Below are 24,679 nucleotides of genomic sequence, written 5' to 3'. Positions count from 1 at the left end.
AAGTACTGTAACGGAAGTGTAACGTGTGGTATTTATTAGAACAGAATAGAGGCGGAGCAATAAAATCACGCGTCTACACTAACACCACGCCCTCTCCGGTTCTCACGTAAAAGTTGTTTGTATTACCACATGTATTACCCAGCTACGTACTTCAACGTCACTGCAGAGGCTCCGCCCTGGGAGTGGCCTTTTTTCCTTTCAAACGCCCCGCAGGCTTCTTCCATCAGTCTTGTAAACACAAAGGTGTAGGGCAGAGTGTGGTGTCAGTATAGGTGTTCGCTGCCCACCTAGCCTGCACGGTTTCCCGCCTCTGATGAGCCCCAGCTGCCGCTCTCTGTACCCTGGCTGTAAGCGGAGCCTGCTATGTGCCTGGACTGCGGGGCTGAGGCTGTGTGAGGGTTCCACAAAGTCAAGTGCCTGGGGAGTCTGGCCGGGGATGTGCGGGGAATGGACCGAGCGGGGGGTACCATGCACTGTGTGATTTGAGTCCATACAGCGGAGTTTCGCTCAGCGCCTGCAGCCTTGGAGAGGTGAGCAGACTACACACATACACATAGATCTGTCTATAGAGAGGGTCCTCCGTCCCGCCCAAATCACCACAGATCAGGGAGGGGTTCTGCAACGGTCCCACATCACTTCACCCCTCTATATACAGTCTATGGACACCTCTGTATGTACCTACCCGAGCCACTCTCAGGTTTAGGGGTGTGCAGTACAGGGGACCAGGGATTCTACTCCTCATTAATACTTTTCCTTTCTGTTTTAATATTTTAGGCAGTGTTAGTCCTTTTATACTAGTGTGGACAACGGGCAGAACCCCAGTCAGGAGTTTACTGTTGCTCCTTCACGGAAATTTTCCCTCACATCCTCTCGGGGGAGAAAGTGTCACCAGGGCTGAAGTGAGGGAAAATCTGTCAGGCTGTGTTCACATCTATGCTGCTCTTTGAGCTGTATTTGTACAGGCACAGCAGCCCATTAAAGCGGTAGTAAACTCTATTAAATACATGAAATACAATTTTTCCCTGCAAGACCAAGGAATAATGTTAGTATGCATCTCATAAGAGCGCATTATGTGAAACTTGCCTTCTAATGAGCCCTCCCCTGACAGGGCTTCCATGTTCACTCTGTTCTGGGTTTGCGGGCTCCAGTGGCTTGAACAGCCAAGCTGCGATGACATCACTCCAGTGCGTGTTCTGAAGGAACGAAATGGGTATGCCGTTCCTTCAGGGTTCATGCGCTTGTGCTCTACACAGGTAACTATCTCCTAAATGGTGCAAGTTTAGAAGAGGTTTACAGTGCCTACAGGTAAGCCTACAAGTTAACCGCTTCCCGTCCGTCCTATAGCAGAAGTACTGCTACATAGCGGCATGGGTGCGCAAAATCAAATGTGTGTATGTGTATATACATGCTTTTGCAGGTAGGGGGCGTGCGTGACATTCATGGCTTCAGCTGTCAATCACCGGGTCCTGGCCAGTGATTACTCGCCGGCGCCTGGTGATTGCTGAGCATCTCTGACGGGGGGGGGGGGGGGGACTGCTTTGTAAACAATACAGTTCTCTCCCCTGTCAGCTCCTGAAGACTGCTTTGCATGGCTGTGCATAGTCGTACAAAGCAGTGTGCTTACAGTGAAACACTAACACAGTACACTATGTAAAATGACAGTTAACCCTTTGATCGCTCCACATGTTAACACATGTTAACACCTTCCTTCTCAGTGCCATTAGTACAGTGTGTACTTTTTATTAGCACTGATCACTGTATTGGTGTCACTGGGGATGTCAGTGACACCAAGTCAGTTCCCCCCCTCCAGTGTCAGAATACCCCTCAGTCCTGTTATAAGTTGGTGATCGCCGCCATTACTAGTAAAAATTAAAAAAAAAAAAATAAAAAATCCGTGTATATATAGTGATTACTGAGGATCTCTGACGAGGAGGACTGCTTTGTTTACTAACAGTCCTCCTCCCTGTTGGCTCAGGCACACTTCTCTGGATGGCTGTGCACCAACACATCGCCCCCCAGTAAAACCTCCTAGCACACAATTAACCCTTTGATCACTACCTCATGTTAACCCCTCCTGCCCAGTGCCATTAGTACAGTGTCAGTGGTTTTTTTTTTTTTTTTTTTTTTTTTACACTGATCACTGTATTGGTGTCACTGGGGATATCAGTGACACAAAGTAAGTTCCCCCCAGTGTCAGAATGCCTCCCGCAGTTCCGCTATAAGTTGCTGATCATCATTACCAGTAAGAAAAAATTCCAGTATATATACCGCTATTTGTAAACGCTATAACTTTCCCTTCAACCAACTAATTTACGTATTTTTTTTTTTATAATTTTGTAGCGAAGACTTAGAATACATTTTGGTGTAAATTTATGACGAAATTAGATTTTTTTTTTTTTAACATTTTGTACTGGACATGTTTAATCGCAAAAAGTCAATTTTTTTTTTTTTTCCTCAAATTTTTTTTTTTTTTTTTATAGCTCAAATAATAAAAACTGCACAGGCGATCAAATAACACTGAAAGAAAGCTCTCTTCGTGAGGGGAAAAAAGGACATAAATTTTGTTTGGGTGCAGCATTGCATGACTGCGCAATTGTCTAAGTAACGCAGAGCCATAATGCAAAAAATGGCCTGGTCAGGAAGGGGGGTAAATCCTCTCGAGGGCAAGTGGTTAAACAGACTTTACTACCACTTCAACTTATATGGGCTGCTGCGGCTGTGTTTCCTGCAGGGAAAAGATCCCTGCACTTCAATACTGGACACTTTCACCCCTTCCTGCCCAGGCCAATTTTCAGCTTTCAGCGATGTTGCACTTTGAAATTTATGCAATCATGCAACACTGTACTGTAAATTTTATATAATTTTTTTTTGAGGCAGAGCATTTTTTAGGTGGTATTTAACTGATTGCCCTCCAGAGGATTTACAGCGGCATGCGCCGCCCACCCAGAAATATAAAATCATATATATTTACAAAATACTCACCATGCCTCTTTTTAAATTCCTTGGCGTGTCTACTTTTCAAAAAGGTAATTTGGGGGGGTTTGGTGCTATCCTGGCATTTCAGGGTCTTCGAAACTGTGATGGTGAGGAAGTTATGCACCTTCGGCCTTTCAAAGTGGTCATTGGATTTCAGGCTCCTGTATGTGGCCAGGCTCCCAAAGTCTCACACATGTATCCGCATACTTGGTAGAAGTAGTAGAATGTATTTTGGGGTGCAATTCCACATATACCCATGGCTTGTGTGAGAAATATATCCTTTAAATGACAACTTTGTGTAGAAAGTGTCATTTTGCAGAAACTTGTGGAAAAAAAAAATCTTCCATGGACTCAATATGCCTCTCGGCAGATAGCTTAGGGTGTCTACTTTCCGAAAAGGGGGCCATTTGGGGGTGTTTGTACTAGCCTGGTATTTTGGCACCTGAAGAAATGTGATGGGCAGTCAAAGTAAAAGCTGTGTACATTCCATTATCTATACCATAGTTTGTAGACGCTATAACTTTCACACAAAGCAAATACACTTATTGGGATTTTTTTAACCAAAAACGTAGCAGAATACATTTTGGCCTAAATTTGACAAAATTTTAGTTTTAAAAAAGCGCACAGGTGATCAAATGCCACCAAAAAAAAAGCTTTGTGTGAAAAAAACCCCCCATAAATGCAATTTATGTACCATATTGCATGACCGCGCAATTGTCCGTTAAACTAGTGCAGGACTGTATAGCAAAAAAAGTGTAAATTGCAATTACCATAGTTTGAAGACGCTATAACTTTCACACAAAGCAATCAATATACACTTATTGAGATTTTGTTTTTCTACCAAAAACATGTAGCAGAATACATTTTGGCCTAAATTTATAACTAGCTTTTGAGTTTACTATATTTTTTTTTTTTTTTTTTTTTTTATACCTTCAAACTTTTCTGTCTTTTGTTTATAGTGCAAAAAATTTAAAGCTCACAGGTGATCAAATACCACCAAATGAAAGCTCTATTTGTGTGAAAAAGGACTTACATTTTGTTTGGGTACAGCATTCCATGAACGTGCAATTATCAGTTGAATTAGTGCCGCGCCGAGTAGCCGAGGCCTGGTCATTACGGGGGGGTAAATCCTCTCTAGAGGGTGGTTAACACAGGTGTCAGTGTTGACCAGGACAAGGTTGGAGATCTCACTGTCATATGGATTGAGTTAGAATAACATACTGAGAGCTTTAAGGCTAGGTTCACACCTATCAGGGTTGCGTATGAGCCGTTTCTGCATTGTGTCTTGCGTTGCGTCTTGCAATTGTATTTTCGACGTGTTTTTGATGTGTTTTGTGGTTTGTTTTGTTTTTTCTTCATTTTTTAAACTTGTTGCTAGGCAGATTTAAAATGCAGCAAAAACACAATACATGCCTTTCTTCAGCATTTCCATTGAAGTCTATAGAACCAAAAACGCAAATGTTTGCATTCAAAAAGTCCCTGACCCTTTCCAAAAAAAGCACCAGGTGAAAACACACAGGTGTAAACATGTCCCATAGGAAATCATGTTAAATGAACTGGACTGCGTTTCTGTAAAACGCTGCCGAAAAAGCTTGGGTGTGAACCTAGGGTAAAGGAAGGTGGTGCTTGAAATGATTGTTCCTCCTGTTAACCATAGTTACCTGCAAGGAAACAAGTGTGGTCGAGTATGGAAATTTTTGAAAAAACTACTTATCCAGGGACTAGATTAGGGCCCCAAGCTACTTGTCCCATATGGCAATCTACTTGTCAAGATAAAAAATAGTCAAAACCGTATTTAAATCTGGCTTGTAATCTCCAGGCCTAAAATTATTTTTTTTAAACGTGTGCAAAAAACGCAAAAACGGCTCTGACAGCGAAAGGGATAAAGTATAAGCCCTGACCCACCCTTTCATGATGAGCAGCCAATCGTTCATCACACTGCAAGGTCTCTCCCCTCCCTGCTAGTCCCCGGGTGCTGTGCTGAAGAGAGGCAGGGAGGGGAGGATGAAATAGCGCAATGGTAAAAATATACGTTTGTCGCCATAAAGCCTCTTTTTTGTTTTTAAAAGCCCCCCCGACATTCCTAAAATCACCTAAGATTTTGGTTAATTTTTTTTTATCAGGACAAGTAGATTGAGGCACCGATTTTAGTCCCTGGACAAGTAGTTTTTTAAAAAATTTCCACACCCCTGCAGTGAGCTGCTCACTTCATGTAGTGAGCTGTCATTGCTACCTTTGCAGCCCTAAAATCCAAAACTATGTTTTGCCACCCCTGCCGGAGTTCCCCTTTTGCTAGTTTATCGGACACCCCATTTGATATGAAGTGCTAGAGGTGTTCTGCAAGTTTGTTTATTGTGTTAATATTCTGTCTTCTTTTGGTTGTTTTTCCCTTTTTAGAAAGCAAGCATGCACACTTTATCTCCCTAAACAGAATGTCGGTACAGTTATATTGGCAAGTATTATAGAAGTGTGTAAAACGTGGATTCTCTGCACAACTGTGCAATCCCTTGAGTGTGAGCAAGAGGCTCATGCTGGACAGAGCAGGCAAACTAATCGCATCTGCTTTGGAAATGAGACAACTGGGATTAACCCATTCAGTATTCCCATGAGTTAGATGTTAGCAGTTTCTTTATCTGACAACTGGAATAGTTGCAGTGTTGGATTACAACCCGGTCACATTGGGTGCAATTTTTGCATTCCAAATCGTATTCCAAGTTGCACCCTATTGTCCTCTATCAGAGCGGTCATATCTGTGCTGTTCCTATTTGGAGCCGCACTGATTTCTAAAGTAGTACATGTACTACTTTTGGTGCGATTTGCATAGACATCTGTGTCAGATATCTTGCAAATCACACCTCAAATCGGCAAGTCATCCGACTTTGAAATCGTGTAACTTCACTGTAAGTTGCACGATTTCAAAATCTGCTTCGATGTGACCGGGGTGTTCTAGTCCAAATATTTCTGCCATGTAAGTGGTAGGCAACATGAAAACTGTAGCCTAGAAATGTATGGTGAAACAGGAAGATCTTTCATAAAGTGATTGTCATAGGCATATGATTATCACATGATCCAGCTGAAAGCATTCTGTTTAAGGAGACTATTTCATAGCTATGGCCCGTGTCTCCGCTGTTTTTGAAGATGTTTTTGAAGATGCCTATAGCTATAAGATTGTCTCCTTAAAGAATGTAAACCCAACATTTCATATTCCTGATATGTGCCTGCTGTACCATGTACTTGTATGAAAAAGTATCTTGACTGTATTGTTTCCTTTGTCTGAAATCCCTGGTGTACCCTCAGTCCTTTTTTTTTTTTTTTTTTAATTTGTGTATTTATTTGTATTGCATTTTAGAAGGATAAAATATAAACTACACCTATGACTATTTTTACTGTATGAAAGATCTTCCTGTTTAACCATATATTTCTAGGTTACGGTTTTAACAATGGTGCCGACAACTTATAGGAAACTGACTCTACAATATTTTCTGACCTGTCCAGCTATGGCTGTCTGCCTGCACCCCACTTCTTCAATCGGATAATGCCAAACTCCAGCTTTTTAATAATATACATAAATATTTATTGGCCTCAGAGCTCTCCCACAGATTGTGCTCCTTTTTCTAAGTTGAATGGCTGCCAGCATTATTCAACCAACTTCTGTGGGTGTGCCATTGTCAACCTGGGCTTACTGTACTGCAGCCCAGAACAACTTACACTTCATTATGTATGCAACATTCTGGATGCAGTAATGGCCACTACTGGTGCAACCTGAACATGGATTTTAACAAACCGTGGCTAGTTTTTGCCTGCACTTCCTTCTGGCCTCAAGATAAATTTTTCTTGAGCGAAACGAACGCTGGACATACACCAATGCGTTTCAGAGGGTTCCTAATGAAAAATTAACCGCTAGTGGAAAAGTGGTTGCATCCAATCAGAGGCAGCCACTGGGTATTTGGATGGCTGACTCAAACTACTATAAACACAGTGGGAACTTTGTTTTCTGCGGTGTAACGTATGGATGGTGGAATTGGGTTAGGTGTTTTTTTGTTTTTTTTTGTTTTTTTTTTCTTTCCCCTCTGCCTGCAGGCTGAACGAAGAAGAAAAAAAGTAATCAATGTACGGCCAGCCTTAGAGGGTGCCACTTGTTCATTTTCCACTCTGCAAATGCTGATTGACTGTCATGCGGACCCTCTAATTTAAGTTACTGACCCAGACCAAGTTTTTAGATAAGACAGGGCTCCCCAAACTGCTGCCTGTAGGTGTTTTCTGCGGCCTGCACCTCACCCAGACTTTGCCGACACAGCCTCTCCCCCCCACCCCCTCCCATGCTGGCAAGCTGTGCAGTAATTGGTTACTAGGACCGCTGGTGTCCTAGCAACCCATGACATCAGTGCAGTACGGGTGGGAGCCAGGAGGTGCAAGAGAGCTGTGGTTTAAGCAAGTGCTGGAGGTAAATGTGCTACCACTCCATCCAGGAGACTCTGATGGGGACACAGATATGGAGGAGAAACAGATGTGCACTGAGACTCTGGTGACAATACAGATGTGTGGAAAGCTCAGATGGGGGGGGGGGACATATGTGCAAGGATCTCTGCTGGGGACAGGGATGTAAGTTGGGAACTTTGTTGTAATGGTGAACTCTGATTTGGATTCTGATGTAAGGGTAAAATCTCAAATCTTTTCCTTGTTCAGATCTCTCCTTCAGTAAAGTATGGAAGAAAGACAGTGCGTGCCGCCTGTTTAAATGGCAATGGAGCATAAAGTACTTTTTTGTACAAGCAGACGACAAAGCCTTGTCTCATATGCAACAAAACTGTTGCAGTTTTGAAGAAGTACAATTTGCATCGGCAGCATGAGACCAAGCATGAACGAAGTTATTCCGAGTTCACAGGAACACAGAGTTTAGAAAAATTTTAATCGATACAAAGCAATTTGCTTTCCCAAAAAGCTCTATTTACACGAGTGAAAATGAAGCTCTAGCCAGGGCCAGTCAACAAAGCTTATGCATTGGCTACAAGAGGAAAGCCATTCACTTACTGAGATCTCATAAAGGAGTGTGATGGAAGCAGTGGAAGAGTTATGCCCAGAAAAAGCAAATCTTTTCAAAGCTACATGTCTTTGCACCAAATACTGTTGCTGGTAGAAATGAGGATGTAGGACGCAATATAGTTAAATTGCAGAAAAAGCAAAAAATATGCAGGTGTATTCTCTTGCACTTGATGAATATTCTCTTGCATGTGTCTCATCACAACTTCTAGTGTTCGTTCGTGGTGTTGGCAGTGAATTTAATGTCAAAAGAATTGGCATCAGTGCATAGCATGCACAGTAACTGGAGAAGACCTCTTCAAAGAACTGCAAAAACTGTTACAGAATATAACCTGGAGTGGAATAAACTGCAATGCATGACAATTGATGGAGGAAGAAACATGTCTGGGGTGAAGAAAGGTTTAGTTGGACAAATTACAAAAGTTTGTTAGGTTGGTGGATTCTCAAAGCCCATGTTTCTGCATTGCATTATCCACCAACAAGCATTGTGTGGAAAATATCTGGATATGTCTTGCATTCTGAAATCTGTTTCAGTAGTAATTCCATTCGGTCTCATGAGCTTAATCATTGAATCGATTTCTTTCAGAAAATCACAAAACTGGCAAACTACATAGACTTGTCTTTATTGCACAGCAGTTCGATGGTTTAGTTGTGGAACAGTGCTATCCTACTTCTTTCAGCAAAAGGGAGAAATAAATTCATTTCTCACAGAAAAGAATCGACCCAACCCACACTTATCAAACACTGACCTATTTGTGCATGTCAAGTCATTTAGGGCAAAACTGATGCTGTATGAAGGGCAGGTGAAAGTTCAGAATTTGGTTAATTTCCCATGTTGTGAAAAATTGAATGAGGAAAGTGAAACAGAATTTCCTTAACTTGCAACTGAAATCATTCAGGACTTACAAAAACAATTTTTCAGGAGCGCTTATCTGATCTTGATGGGAATCAAAACTGTTTCACAATCCATTTGACTGCATTGTTGAAACACTCCCAAGTCAGTTTCAATTGGAAATTATTCACCTACAATCAGATGAGATACTGAAGGACCAATATAAAGAAATTTGATCGAATTTTAGAAATGCTTTGCAGCCTGAACAATTTCGAAATTTTGAAGCAATTTGCTTGTAGACTTGTCAGTTTTTGGTACAACATACCTGTGTGAACAAACCTTTTAAAAAATTAAGTAGATCAAGTCCAAATATCGAGCAAATTTATCAGGTGATCATTTGAGGTCCATTTTAATAATTGACTCCTCAAGCTTGATACCCCAGTTCAGTGAAATTATGAAATAAAAAAAATCTGCTCAATCGTTTGCATTAAATTTGTCAAAATATGAATCTCAAAATTCTTTTCATTAGGTTTTGCTGTTTACTTTAAATTGGCAGATCTGTGTTGAAAGGCGGCTGATTTTAATTTTGCTAAACCCTTATTAAAGGCTCAAGTTTATTTAAAATGTTTTTGCTCTGTTTTACTGAAGTTATTTTTGTTCTCAATCATTTTTATGTTTATTATAAAAAAGATCAAAGTAAAACCTATTCATTTAAATTTCCCCTCTCCGTCTTTCAGGACTGCACCTTGAGACTTCGGCTTCTCACCACCCGAGGACATACCTCCACCCAGAATAAGAGTGGCCTCCCCACACCGACCTCAGTAATGGTGTTCCCTCTGGTGGGTAGGCACAGTCTCTGAATCCCTTTCAGGGTGGCCAGCGGATCGCGCTGTGCCTGGCAGATAGGGGGTGGATCGGGTGCATTCATCCTGGTGCCCGCCCCCCGCACTTTGCGGAAGAAGGGACCAGGCCTCCTCATCGTGGGGGGGGGAAGAGACATGTACCTTACCTTCATTGTTTGCCCGGACATTTGGGGTGCTGGGGGTCCACTTTTCAGTGTCCATAACGGCCACCCCGTTATGCCGTCACATGGAGCCCTGGCCAGGCCGGATGATGGAGGGGCGTCACTTCTGGTGCAGGGGCGGGACTTCCTCCCAGGAAACGTGGACCAGAGTGCGGCCGGTGCTGAAGGCTGCATCTTGCAGTGGCGGGCAACACTGGACCTCAAGGCGGACCACCACCTCGAGGCCATGTTCGGAGCTGAGGTGACGGGACCATGTGACTCCTGCACCAGCCAGCCTCAGGTAGGTGGCTCAGAGGAGCTTTTTTTTCCCCCTATCTGATTGGCCCCTAGCTCCAGGGGGTGTCCTCTGCCCTCCTGGTGGTCAGAGGGACTAGAGCAGGGGGTTGCAGCAGTTCAGTTTAGAAGGTCCCCGTACCCTGCGGCGGGGGAGCCCAATATCTGTGTGCTCTGTTTACAGGTGAGAGCCAGGGAGAAGCCCAAGCCATGCTGCAAGGCTAAAGTGCCCCTCATGCAGGGTGACACTCAGACTGCTGGACGAAGGTGCTATGTGAGTCTTGTATTGAGGGCCTGATCAGGGAGGAAGCTCCTTCCCAGGGGGACCTGGTTAAGTCAGGAGACTGCTCTTTTTGATTAATTTAGGTCTCTGGTCGAGCATTTCTCTGCCTTCAGACACAGCTTTTAGGCTGGCTAATAAACTTAGCCAAGTTGAATTTGGTCCCCAAGGATGGCATACCTGGGCTATGAGCTGGATTCCACCCTTCAGAAAACCTTTCTACCCCAGGAGAAAATCCTAAAGTTGGAAAAGGGAATCGGGCAGCTGTTAGGGAACCAGGCCGTGTCCCTAAGAGTCTGTTGTTGTGCCTGCTAACCTCATCCATCCCGGCAGTACAGTGGACAGGTTTGCATTTGTGGCCACTCCAGCTGTTCATTCTGGATGTCTGGGATCACCATCGGGAGTCTCTTGGACTCCTTGGTACAGGTCCCCCCCCTCCCCGGGTGAAGAGGACCCTCTGGAGGTGGACAAGGTCAGCCAATTTGGCTCAAGGGCTGTTATGGGTTTCTACCCATCTCCAGGGAAGTTGTGCCAGAGGTTTGGGAGCACACCTAGAGGGGTCCGTGGCACAGGGTTCTTGGCTACCAGAAGAGTGGCAGACCCTCGAACTGGGAAGAACTCAAGGTCGTATCTTGGGCCCTTGTGGCCTTCCAGGAGCAGCTACGGGGACAACACATGCGGGTCCTCTTGGACAACTCCTCTGTCGTGGCGTATGTCAACTCTAAGCAAGACTCTTTGGTCCTTGGCCTCAAACTGCTCACCTGGGTCAAAACCAATGTAGCCTCCCTGTTCGCCGTCCACATGAAAGGGGATTTGAACCAAGTGGCAGGCTTTCTCAGCAGAAGACAGCTGAGGGTGTTGAGTCGGGAAATCTAGCAAGCCATCATAGGGGCGTCGGGCCAGTATACCGAGGTCCTGGTTTTAGTCTCCTTAAACCGTTGGGATGCTTTCCCACAGTCTCCTTTTTGCCAGCAGTTCTGAGGAAATTCAGATCCGAACTAACTTCCCTGATCCTGATAGTCCCGCACTGACCCAGACGGGCTCAGTTTTCGACTTTGGAGGCCCTGGCAGTCTACCCTCCTTTGAATATTGCAGTGCCGAGAGGACCTGCTTTCTCAGGTCTGGTCCTTTGTCCCCAGGTAGACAGATGGTACCTAGCAACCTGGTTTCTGAGGAGCAAGGGGTTTTCAGCTAGGGTAGTATCCACCCTCCTAAATAGTAGAAAAGAGAGACCTGTTCAATCTACCCTTAGGGTATGGAAGCTATTTAACAGATGGTGTGCTCAGACTTCTTCAGAAACATAGCTTAATTTTAATCCTGGAATTCTTGCAGGCGGGGGCCGACCAGGGGCTAGCGGTGAGTACGCTGAAAGGCCAAGTCTTGGCTCTTAGCGTATTCCTGGAGTCTTCCTTAGCCAGGGATGAGATGGTGGCAAGAGTGTTTAAGTCCTTTACTAGACAGAAGCCAGTAAGAGAGAGGCCCGTTCTGCTGGGAAGTTCCGCTTTAAAGACTGGTCCCCCACTCCCCATTAAGGATTGGCACCTTTGGGGAGTGGGGGGGACGGGTACTCGAATTTGACAGGTACCTGCTCCCACTTCTGCTGCGATCACCTGGGCGATCGGAAACTGACGTTGTCCTCCTACCCTTCCTCCCCTAAGTCTTGTGGGACACCTGACAGGTCCCAGAAGACTATGGGGCCATTCAGGAAGCGCAGTGCTACTCACGCATGTGCAGTGGGCACCTGGCTGTGAAGCCGCAAGCTGTTACAGCCAGGTGCCCACACTGAAGATGCCGGCACCTGGAATACAGGACTGCCAGTGAAACGAACTGTAGCGGGGGGCAACGCGGGATCATGGGACAGGTGATTGGCTGTTTTTTAAAAGTCCGCAGCTGTAGTTTTTGTAGCTGCTGACTTTTATATTTTTTTTACAGAATGAGTGGAACTCTCCTTAAATGTGCTGATAGGGCCCCCCCGTTTGAACCTTTTGGATTCAAGTTCCCTCACAATCCTGACCCTCAACACAGTATTCCTGATAGCAGTTACTACAGCAAGGAGAGTGAGTTAAAAGCCCTATCAATTAGGACCCCCCTTCCTCCAGATTTTTTCGGTAGGGTAATGTTTAGGATGGACCTGGCCTTCTTACCCAAGATGGCCTCAATTTCATTGAGGCCAAGAAATTACTTTACCTTTTTTGTTCTAACCCCTCGTGTGACCAAGAAAGGAAATTTCGGATGTTCTTTATTTAGATAGGACTAAGGGGATCAGGAAGTCAGATTTCCTTTTTGTATCATTTGCAGGAGAAATGAAGGGTTGTAAAGCTGCTAGGTGGCTGAAACTGGCAATTAGACACAGGCTTATCTGACCGAAGGTCTGGAAGTCCTTGAGGGCATCATGGCACACTTCACCCGGACCATGGCGGCCACGTTAGCTGAGCTGGCTGGTGCAACCCCGGGACAAAATTGTAGAACTGCCACCTGGCCCAATTACAACACCTTAGTTAAGCAGTAGACTTGATCTGGTCTCCGTAGAGGAGCAGGCCTTCGTATGCAAGGTTCTGCAAGCGGTGGTCCTTCCCTAGGGGTGAGTGCTTGTGTACCCTTTCAAGGTGCTGTCCTGAAAGACTGAGGGGAAAAAGCAAAGTTACACTTGCGGTAACGCCTTTTTCCGGGATTCTTTCAGGACAGTGCCAGTTACCCACCCTTTTAGCATTTGATTACAAGGTACAGTTTTGTGTGTCTTGTATTATGTTTTCCCAGGTGACCGAAGGTGCTAAGGCATAAACTGAGGTTGGTGTGGGGAGGCCGTTCCTTTATTCTGGATGGAGGCGTTTCCTCAGGTGGGGAGGAGCTGAAGTCTCTGAAGATGCTGTCCTGAAAGTCTCCCGGAAAATGTTACCGAAAGTAACTTTGCTTTTTTTATTCACTTTAAAATAGTTTTTTTTTTTTATCGGCCAGAGAATATTTGTAAATTCTACGAGGTCAGCCTCTGGCTGAAAAGTTTGGAGACCCCTGAGAGAAGGGCTTCTACCTTTCCTAGTCTCCTGGTTTTTTTCCTTGTCATTTACTTGTACTTTTGCAGCATTGCTTCAGCAGCTTCTTGTGTCCACTTCATTTCTGCATGCTTTCATTTCAGTAATGGCTGCATGGTATTTCTCATGGTTGGTTTCCAAATAGTCGGAACCATGGACCATCCCTGCATAATGTGTGTTGGCTGCATGCAGTCTGTGTTGGAAGCCCTTATGATAGATTGATGACACAGGAGCACATTGGGAGATGGTGGTGTTGCCCTAAAAACTGGACTGGTGCCTGAATAAGGACCTTCATAGCAAGCTCACCAGATTTGGAAATATTGAAAATTGAATTTAAATGACATTAAACATGTTAAAGCAGTAGTAAGGTCTAACTATATATAATACAGTTGGGTACATATATTTGGACACAGGCACATTCCCCCCCCCCCCTCCCTTCTCTGGTTTAATTTGATGTTATGTAAAATTGGAGGAAGGGTTTACAGCTCTTAAAAGTAGCCATGCCCCTTTTTTTTTTTTTTTTTTTTTTTATTCTAGGGACCAAAAGTAATTAGACAATTTGAATATAATCCTGAATAAAATGTTCATTTTTAATATTTTGTTGCAAATCTTTTACTGGCAATGTCTGCCTGAAGTCTGGAACCCAAAGACTGGGTTTCCTCCTTTCTGATGCTTTGCCAGGCTCTCACTGCAGCTGTCTTCAGTTGGTTGTGGGTCTTTCTGCCTTTAGTTTTGTCTTCAGCAAGTGAATGCATACTCAATTGGGTTGAGATCAGGTGATTGACTTGGCCGTTGCAGAATATTCCACTTTTTTTCCTCCAAAGCTCCTGGGTTGCTTTTGCAGTGTGTTTTGGATCATTGTCCATCTGTACTGTGAAGCGCTGTCCAAACTGTGCTGCATTTGGCTGAATCTGGGCTGACAGTATATCTCTAAGCACTGCAGAATTCATCAGGCTGCTTCGATCATCTGTCGCATAATCAATAAACACCAATGACCCAGTGCCACTGTAAGCCGTGCTTGCCCATGCCATCACACTGCTGCCACCATGTTTTACAGATGTGTGCTTTGGATCATGAGCTGTTCCAAGCCTTCTCCACACTTTTTTTATTTATTTTTTTTTTTTTTTTTTCCGTCATTCTGGTACTGATTAATCTTATTTTCATCCGTCCAAAGAATACTTTTCCAGAACTGGTCTGGCTTTTTTAGATTTTTTGTGGCAGTCTAATCTGACTTTTCTATTCATGCTTATGAAAGGTTTGCACCTTGTGGTGAACTCTGTATTTGCTCTTGTGAAGTCTTTCTTGATTGTGGACTTTGACAATGATCTGCCCATTTCTTAGAGTGTCCTTCACTTGTCTGGATGTTGTGAATGGGTTTTTTTTGCAATAGAGGATCCTGGGATCATCCACCACTGTTTTCTGTGGATATCCATGCCTTTTTATGTTGCCGAGCTCACCAGTGCGTTCATCTTTCTTCAGAATGTACCAAAATGGTGATTTGACCACTCCTAATGTTGCTGCGGTCTCTCGGATTTATTTCTTTTGATTTTGAAGCCTTATAATGGCCTGTTTCACTTGCATGGACAGCTCCTTTAAACGTATGTTGTAGCTTCACAGCAATAGATTCCAACTGCAAATACCACACTTAGAATCCACTCTAGACCTTTTAACTGCTTAATTGATTAAGAAATGACAAAGGAGTAGCCCACACCTGGCTTTTGATTCAATTGTCCAGTTACTTTTGGTCCCTTGAAAAAGAGGGGATGGCTACTCTTAAAAGCTGTAATTCAAAACCCTTCCTCCAATTTGGATGTACATACCCTCAAATTAAACCTGAGTGTGCACTTTCAGCCCATATCCATTATATAACTATAGCTTGAATATGTTTTGGTAGTTACCTGAAAAAAACCTAAAATTGTGCCTGTGTCCAAATGTATGTATGTCGACATGGGGTTGTTAGATTTCATGGTAGATGTGCTATTTTAGTGAGTCTATGGCAGACAGGAACTATTTAAGGCCTTGGTTGTCCATTTTTATTTAAAATAAAGCAAACATTCACAAACAAATGGCTTCCCAAGTGGGCGATCTTCTCCATCTTCAGCAGAAATGCACACACTGCAAAATGCCGAGCCACCTGGCTCATAAGCTCACTCAGCTTCAATGGCACCTCTTATAAGTGACTGTTTAGCTTTCCTGGATGCTTTGCTCTGTAGCCTTTAGTCACAGCACCCAGCTGCATGGCCCACCTCTGGTCTAGGGATTTGGGTTCTCCTGACACCCTGATAGGAGCTGACCTGGAACTGAGACCTCAGTCTCTTGGCTTGCGGCTGGGCCCTCTGTCCCCTCAATGAGACCTTCTGTCTCCCCAACTGGGAGCTGTCTCCAAACTGTGAGCTCTGAGCTAGTCAGACCTGAGTATATGACACTGCACACCTGTATACTCAACCAGATTGCAGGTGCCTAGCAAAACCCAGACACAGGATTGAATGCTCTGATCCAGAGCTGCAGAATCCAGAGAGCCTAAATCACAGCTTTTTCTGCCCAGAAATAATATTCTGGAACATTGCATTCACCCGTGTCACATATATAGCACCAAATCAATCTCCTGAGATATTGATCTGGTCAGTTAATTAGAAGGGGGTTGTTAATCAGTTTCAGCTGCCTTGGTGTTAATGAAATAAACAGGTGCAATAGATGGGTAACAATGAGACGACCCCCAAAACGAGAATGGTTTTACAGGTGGAGGCCACTGACTCCCCCCCCCTACTCATCCTTTGACTTCACTAGTTTTGCATTTGGCTAGGGTCAGTGTCACTACTGGTAGCATGAGTCGATACCTGGACCCTACAGAGGTTGCACAGGCAGTCAATCTCCTCCAGGATGGCACATCAATACGTGCCATTGCCAGGTTTGCTGTGTCAACTGAAAGGGATTTGTGCCTCTAATGACCACTGGTAGGTTCTGACCCCCCCGTTGGGCCCAAGAGACTGTTCTCTGCAAGAAAGAAATCCACACCAGTTTCCAAAGAACAGTCTAATCTTCATAATATTCCTCCTTATATATGATAAATTGTAACAGAATCCTAGAATAGAATTTTACTGGATACTTGTCAAGGTTGTGTACGTGAGCAATTTAGGTTTCTCAAACCTTGAATTGGTTACAAGAAACCAACACTTATTTTCCCATGGAGCAGTAGTAATTGACTTTTAACTATATCATAGCAGAAACAAATGCTGTTAGTACAAAGAAATAACTGGATACTTTCCCTGCCTCTACCAAGGCTAAGCTAAGATAAAAAACAAAAGAATGTGTGAGCACAGTTCTGTAACACATAACTGACACAGCATATTTTCATTAACTCATTTTGGATATAATATAAAACAATTAATCAACATGGAGTACAAGATATAAAATGGAGGGGGAAAACAAAATGACAAAGGACATAAATTTCCCTTCAATCCCCTCTTAAATCATTATTTACATATGATTTTTCCTTTGCATATACTTATATTACACAGTTTTTTTGCAACTTTTCCTTGTTTTTTGCTAGATAGCTGTGATACTCTTTAGGCTTTGGATTCAATAGGGCAGTTTTGTTCTTGGATCTCTTCCTCATACATAATCATATCTATACATTTGTTCATAAGCCTCTTTATACAGGGAATCACACAGCATACTATCAGGGCTATGAGTATCAGGGTGACTACAATAATCACCCCTATTTGTGCTAGCACCTGCTTCCATCCCTTGAGCCACCCAAAATACTGATCCCATGGGTCAGTGATCCCTGAATTCCTTTTCAACTCTTATGACAGATCAGACAGTTTTTTTTTTTTTTTTTTTTTATAGCCATAGTGACCTTGCAATTTGGTCCAGTGTTGTTGGTTATGTAGGTACAGCAAGTACCGGTTCCTTTTACCATTGCACACACACCACCCTTTTCTGCAAGCATCATATCTAAGGCCATACGATTTTGGAAGGTCATGGCGGACTCAGCCAGCAACTGTTCCGCTATCCCCTTCAATGCATTCGTGGTTTAATTGACAAACCTCTGCTGATTGTAATATATAATTTATCCAATCAACATTTTTGTTGATGGTTGGAATGATTGACTCAAAACCCGCTTTGACCTGGTCCCTGGCTTTAAACTCATCCGGGACCCCTCTTGGAACCCCTATGGCGTCTACATAAAGATGTGGGTCAAAACTACCCATCGGGGCTTCCCTCTTGTGCCTCTGGGTGCCTCCTGCTATATCTCCAGGGATCTGAGGGAATTTCACTAAAGATATGCAGAGGCATAATAGCTTTGGCCAAAGCACGCTCACCAGACCACTCCTTCTCCAATCTAGACCTGATCTTACCATCGCCACAAATCCAGTAGATATCACCTAAAGATTGTGTCTGATTCTGTAAAAGCCTAGATGAAATGTTGCTGTATGTGTGACAAAAACCTTTTGTAAAATTTCCCAAACTTCTCTTTCTTGCCACTCCTCTATAGCAGGTATAATTCCCTGGGTAAATTTGCAAGCCTTCGCCTGGTTTGAGGTTTTTGGTGACTATGGGATACTTTGCTTTCCAGGTTTCACAGGAAGCATTTTTGTTGTGTTCCTGTAAGAAGACTTAGGAAAAATTCTTCAACATCTTCAGGAAGGTTTAGTGGCACTGGTCCCACATGGGGTCTGGCTGCTCCACAGACATAACAGTTAGACTTGTTGTGCTGCAGGGCACTGTACCTCATCCACTCTAACCAAAGATTTACATCTAAAAATCCTGTCTCCGCTGCCACGGTATCTTCGAAAGAAGGATCAGCAATGGCAATCATATCCTTAAAAGTACTGATGTGTGGCCTCAGGGGATTGTAATCATTGTTATTATGCATGTCTTGTATCTTAAATTGCCCCCTTGTGCCCGATATATCCCCTCCCCAGTATAATCCAAATACATACATTCCCGAATCACTAGGGCTGGGATTTTCTTTGGTAAGCATATATTTGGCATTGGGCTTGGTAAGAGTCATTCTATTTATGAGGGATTTTCCGTTCTTGTCCTTATTTATGGCCGTGTCAGGTTTGTATCCCCAGTCAGTTCCTATGTTCCATCCCACTGCTCCCCAATAATCAGTTACTCCCCCAATAATCAGTTACACAGATGTAACCTATTCCCTCCCTCTTGTGCGCCCTTTTCCTGCTACTCTCTTCATCCCCTCTTTCTGTGAGGTCTCCATAGGTGAAGGTAAAGGTAGCAACATGGGTGTTACAAGAGTCGAACCACAATGTAGTAATCTTCCCCTCTCTGGTAATAGCAATCTGTGGTTTCTGTGCTGGTATATTGGTTTCTCTTTTGGTCCTAGTGTGCATTGGGTGTACGTTTTCTGAGTTATTATCATTGTTGTGACCACATATAACCTGAACAGCACCCAGATCCTCTGGGGAGTATATGCAGTTAGTCACTATCCATATTGGGGTAAACACTAAAAATGTAATCAGTCCCAGCAGAATCCATAGTTTGCCAGAGTCCTTGGCTAGTAGTATTGACATGTTGGGATTCTTCAGAGACTTTCTCACCAGCTTCACTCACTCTTCGAGGATTTGAATCACCTGCTTCACCTCCTTTAATAGGCAGCACCTTGTCCTGGTTCTTTCCTGTGCCTGTCTTTGGCCACTTTGATTCTTTTCACCCGTCTGGCATGGATCCAGGCTTGTTGTCCTACTAAGACTGCGGTTCTGGTGACTCTCACTCTGGTCTCTGGCCCTAAAGGATACCCGGCCTTCTTGTTCTGGGCTAGCTGCTTGACCACTACGATATCACCAACCTGGAAAGGATGTGTAGGGACCTGTGAAGAAAGGAGGTGCGAGCAACATTTCTTTCAACCATATCCAAAGTTTCAATCAATTTACGGACATACTCTTCCCTGATCTGCTCTAGATCTCCTGATTCTAACAATAGTGGTGTTCTAGCCCATGGGGTGGGGAATGGTCTTCCCATTAGAGTTTCAAAAGGTGAATATCCTGTGGTTTTGCTAGGTGTCATTCTAATCTCTGCAAGGATATCGGGGAGCATCTTTGTCCAATTTGCAAAAGTGCCCCCAGTTGCTTTCCTTAGTCTATCCTTTATGGTCCTGTTCATTCCTTCTACTATCCCTGAACTTTGTGGATAATAAAGAATGTGAAATTTCCATTCTATCCTAAGAGCTTTTACCAGGGCCTGACATACTTTAAATGAAAAAGCTGGGCCATTGTCTGAGCTGATTTTTAACAAACACCCCCATCTAGGTGATTTCCTGTGTGAAAATACGGATAACTGTCTGGGCATCTTCCTTCGTAGTCTTATAAGCTTCTACCCACCTAGAAAACACATCTAAAATCACCAAAAGATATTCTTGCTTCATTCCTATCTTTGGCATGTGTGTAAAATCAACTTGAAGGTGTGTAAAAGGAGTGGTAGGGTATTGTAGATGCTCATGTTTAGACTTATTTGGTATGTTTGGATTATTACGGATACAAATAATGCATCTGGATACAAAAGCCTTCACTAATTTGGGGAGACCTGCAATGTAAAAGTCTTGTAATAATACTTCACAGGTTTTTTTTCCAGCTCCTGTGTCCTATTCTGTGGTATTGTTCTATGAATAGGGGAGCACTGGCTGCAGGGATGCATGGCTTCCCCTCTTTGAGAAAGAAATCTTTCTCATCTTTTACTAAATCTTCCCCCTTTAATCCTAACAGAGCATTAAGAATGGGAGCAGGGCCTGAGGTGGCGGACGCATATTTGATAATAAAATTAGGATTGGGCCTAAGAATGACCTCATAGCCGCTCAGCCTCTGGGAAGACGTGCTGAGTGTGTATATTTTTTAGCAAAATAGCTACATTATGTGTAGTGTGCAATGTTGTAGGGTGTCCTAAGGTGAATGACATGGACATCTCCACAGCCATAGCGCAATATGCTAACGCTTTGAGACACGCAGGCATGCCTTGGAACTGAACTGGCACCACTTTTGAGGAAAAAACTACAGGGCGAAGTCTGCCTCCGTATTCCTGGGCGAGTACACCGGCCATGGTCTTACACTTGTCCCTTGCATACACATGAAACATTTTTACATAGTCAGGGAGGCCGAGGCCTGGGGCAGTTACCATTGCATTTTTCAAATACACATATGCATCAACCATGGCATCTGACCATTTAACAATTTCTGACATTTCCTGGGTTGTGGCTTGTCTTAACAGATTATCATAGTAGGAACAGTCCGGTATCCACTGGCGGCAGTAACCAATGGCTCTAAGAAAGAGCATGTCTTTCTTGGTCTGTGGGCGGGCAAGATTCAGGAGAGCCGCAGCTCTTTGGACTGACTTTCCCCCTTTTGTGAGCACAAAACCCAGAAATTCAACACTTGCTTTACACCATTGCAATTTTTTCTTTGACACATTGTGTCCACTCTCAAAAAAAACATTTTAACAAACTCTCCCCATCCCTCAGGCCGGCCTCCTTAGTGGGACTGCAGAGGAGGACAGATCCACGTACTTCAGCAGGACTGACCCATAGTCTGGTGTCCACTCCCTCAGAGTGGCCTGGAGGACAATTGAGTAGACTACAGGGAAATCTACAAAACCCTGAGGCATTTTACACCAGGTTATCTGGCAGTTCTGAAAACAGAAACCAAAAATGGGCTGTCTCTGCGTCAACAGGGGCGCTAAAAAATGCATTTGCTAAGTCAATTACTGAAAACCATTCATCAGACGGTATGGCTGTAAGAAAAGATGGCACATCAGCACCAGTGAGTCAATAATTAGTATTCTACCAGTGAGTCAATAATCAGTCTGTCTTCCTGTGTGAAATTCCTGTCTTTACATGCCTTCTTTAAATATGCCAATGTCCCCCCCGGTGTAGTAGTGGGCTTGGGACAGTGTTTAGTGATATGGTCAATATCCTCTACTAATGGATATTGCTTGGTCTGTGTCGCCACTTTGTGTCTGGTTCTACCTGCCTGTCCAGGGCTAGGGTCTTTTATCATATCCATATGAAAGGTGTCATTATCTCCTGTTCTCGGGAACGGACTTGAACTGCCCATTGTTCCAGTCCATCCTGCTAAATTATCCACCCATGGATTTATGAAATTAGTCCCACAAATCCGTGCTACAAAATCCTTACATGTCTCCCCTGGTTCGGGACAAGGTGTATTTTTACTCTTGTCCCATTCTGTCTATTCTAAAAGATTTTACAGATTCAGAAGAAAAGTGAGTGATTCACAGTGCTTGACTGCCACCTGAAGTCTCAATTCAGATGCGTATTCCCAAAACGTGAATCTAGTCACTTGAGTGCCTTCTTGGATCGAGTGATCTGTGACCAATTATCACTCAACAGAATAGAAAGAGAGACGGGACAGATTTCCTAATATGTGTCCTTGAAAGGACACTCTATGTAATCTCTTTTCTCTAACCTGCTTCTTAACCTCCTCTACTGTAAGTCCTTCCTGAAACTCTACCGAACAGTGTAGGTTTACCTTTTCTACCTGTATCTTAGGAATACCTTGATCAAAACGTTTTCTGCCTAATTTATATTTATATCCTTTTTCTACATTACTCACAAGGTAACCTCCAGGAATACGATGACTAAAAAATAGTCCGCATACAAATTCAGGACAAGTCATTTGCAAAACATTTAATCCGTAACTACCAAAAAAAGGGGAAAAATAAAAAGTGAGCGCTCTCACATCAGCAGCCAATGCACCCAAGGCAATCGCAGTAAAACCTTCAGAAATACACAAAAATAAAAAGTGCGGCGCTAATGAATACAAGATCTATAACCACATATATGTTTCAGATGATCCGGAACACAATGTGATATATATTAAACAGAATGACCAGTACATCAAATAAATGGTAAATAATAAAGAAAATGTCCAAGCAGGTTATTGCAGGATCTTGCATGGAAGCTATAAAAGCCAGGATCAAACGGTAAAATTGCACACTCACCGGACGCGCTATAAAAAAGCCCATGTGTAGTATGACCCCTGGGAATCCCTTGTCGATCAAGGACGATGGATAACCATCTGGGAGCAGGTGATCTTGGTGTAATGAACAGCCTCCAGATCCAGAAATCCCCTTTAGACTGGGTGAAATAATGAGTAAGGAACTCCCTCCGGTGGTCAAGATGAGTAATGGGATGTCCTAAAATTAATAGCTCCAAATGGGAGCCAAAAAACACCTCATAGTGTAGTAGGTAAAATCAAAAAAGTTTATTCCAAAAATTAGATTGATTAAAACAGGGCAGAGACACTCAAGCAGTGAATGATACAAGTAAAAGTGTGACTGACCCAGAATTAAGATGGCCGCCAGGGCCTCCTCGTGGCTCCAGGCGGCTAAGATGTCACGCTCTGCTGGCTCCTCCTTTTAATCAATCTGTTTTAATCAATCTAATTTTTGGAATAAACTTTTTTGATTTTACCTACTACACTATGAGGTGTTTTTCGGCTCCCATTTGGAGCTATTAATTTTAGGACATCCCATTACTCATCTTGACCACCGGAGGGAGTTCCTTACTCATTATTTCACCCAGTCTAAAGGGGATTTCTGGATCTGGAGGCTGTTCATTACACCAAGATCACCTGCTCCCGGATGGTTATCCATCGTCCTCGATTGACAAGGGATTCCCAGGGGTCATACTACACATGGGCTTTTTATAGCGCGTTTGGTGAGTGCGCAAATTTACAGTTTTATCCTGGCTTTTATAGCTTCCATTCAAGATCCTGCAATAACCTGCTTGGACATTTTCTTTATTATTTACCATTTATTTGATGTACTGGTCATTCTCTCTGTTTAATATATATCACATTATGTTCTAGATCATCTGAAACGTGGTTATAGATCTTGTATTCATTAGCGCCGCACTTTTTATTTTTGTTTAATCCGTAACTACCGGTCCATACACTTACCACCTGGACATCGGTGTCACACAACAAATTCTTATACTTTACGCAACAAAGATAAGCAACAAAATTTTGGCAGCCCAAACCCACCAGTGTCAATATTTTCTTATTTCCTGGACAACCAATTTCCCTGGACATCAAATGTCCTTAAAGTACTTGCCAAAAGTACATACACATTTTCTGGACATCCAATGTCCTTAAAGTACTTCCCAAAAGTACTTCTGCCGGCCGGCAATCTTTTACACTATACCCTTTCATTAAAGCATACTTCCAAAGTATGTGGGCATCGGAACTCAGCCAGAGCCTAGTCACGGTAAATATCAGAAAATATAAATCAAATGCTTACCAGATAGGATGACTCTCCGATCCCGGGACGAGCCCCCAAACAAAGGGATTTGTGCCTCTAATGACCACTGGTAGGCTCCGCCCCCCCCCCCCCCCCGTTGGGCCCAAGAGACTGTTCTCTGCAAGAAAGAAATCCACACATGCACACCAGCTTCCAAAGAACAGTCTAACTTTTATTCATAATATTCCTCATATATGATAAATTGTAACAGAGAATCATAGAATTTTACTGGATACTTGTCAAGGCTGTGTACGTGAACAATTTAGGTTTCTCTAACCTTGAATTGGTTACAAGAAACCAACACTTATTTTCCCATGGAGCAGAAGTAATTGACTTTTAACTATCATAGCAGAAACAAATGCTGTTAGTACAAAGAAATACCTGGATACTTTCCCTGCCTCTACCAAGGCTAAGCTAAGATAAAAAAAAAAAAGAATTTGAGCACAGTTCTGCAACACATAACTGACACAGCATATTTTCATTAACTCATTCTGGGTATAATATAAAACAATCAACATGGAGTACAATATATAAAATGGAGGTGAAAAACAAAATGACAGACAAAAAGGACATACATTTCCCTTCATCTCCCAGCACAGTCTGAAGAGTATGGAGGAGATTCCAGGAGACAGGCAGTTACTCTAGGAGAGCTGGACAGGGCCATAGAAGAAGGTCCTTAACCCATCAGCAGAACCAATATCTGCTCCTTTGTGCAAGGAAGAACAGGATGAGCACTGCCAGAGCCCTACAAAATGACATCAAGTAGGCTACTAGTGTGAATGTCAGACCAAGCAATCATAAACAGAATTCATGATGGTGGCCTGAGGGCCCGACATCCTCTAGTGGGCCCTGTGTTTACTGCCTGGCACCATAGAGCTCGATTGGCATTTGCCATTGAACACCGGAATTGGCAGATCCTCCACTGGCACCCTGTGCTTTTCACAAATGGGAGCAAG

General features: G+C 43.4%; 1 protein-coding gene across 1 annotated transcript in view; it reads left to right on the top strand.

Annotated features, from left to right (window-relative positions):
- The first annotated feature begins 214 nt into the window (after positions 1-214).
- CCNI2 (cyclin I family member 2) overlaps positions 215-24,679 on the top strand; it is a 55,592-nt gene continuing 31,127 nt past the window's right edge. The window contains exon 1 of the mRNA XM_089673051.1: positions 215-530. The gene's annotated coding sequence lies outside the window, so the exon portion shown is untranslated. The remainder of the gene's footprint in view (positions 531-24,679) is intronic.

Source organism: Staurois parvus, unplaced genomic scaffold, assembly GCF_062004578.1.
Source record: "Staurois parvus isolate SC_StPar_1 unplaced genomic scaffold, SC_StPar_1.0 ptg000133l, whole genome shotgun sequence".
NCBI classification, from domain to species: Eukaryota; Metazoa; Chordata; class Amphibia; order Anura; family Ranidae; genus Staurois; species Staurois parvus.
This window is presented reverse-complemented; position numbering and strand designations above follow the sequence as displayed.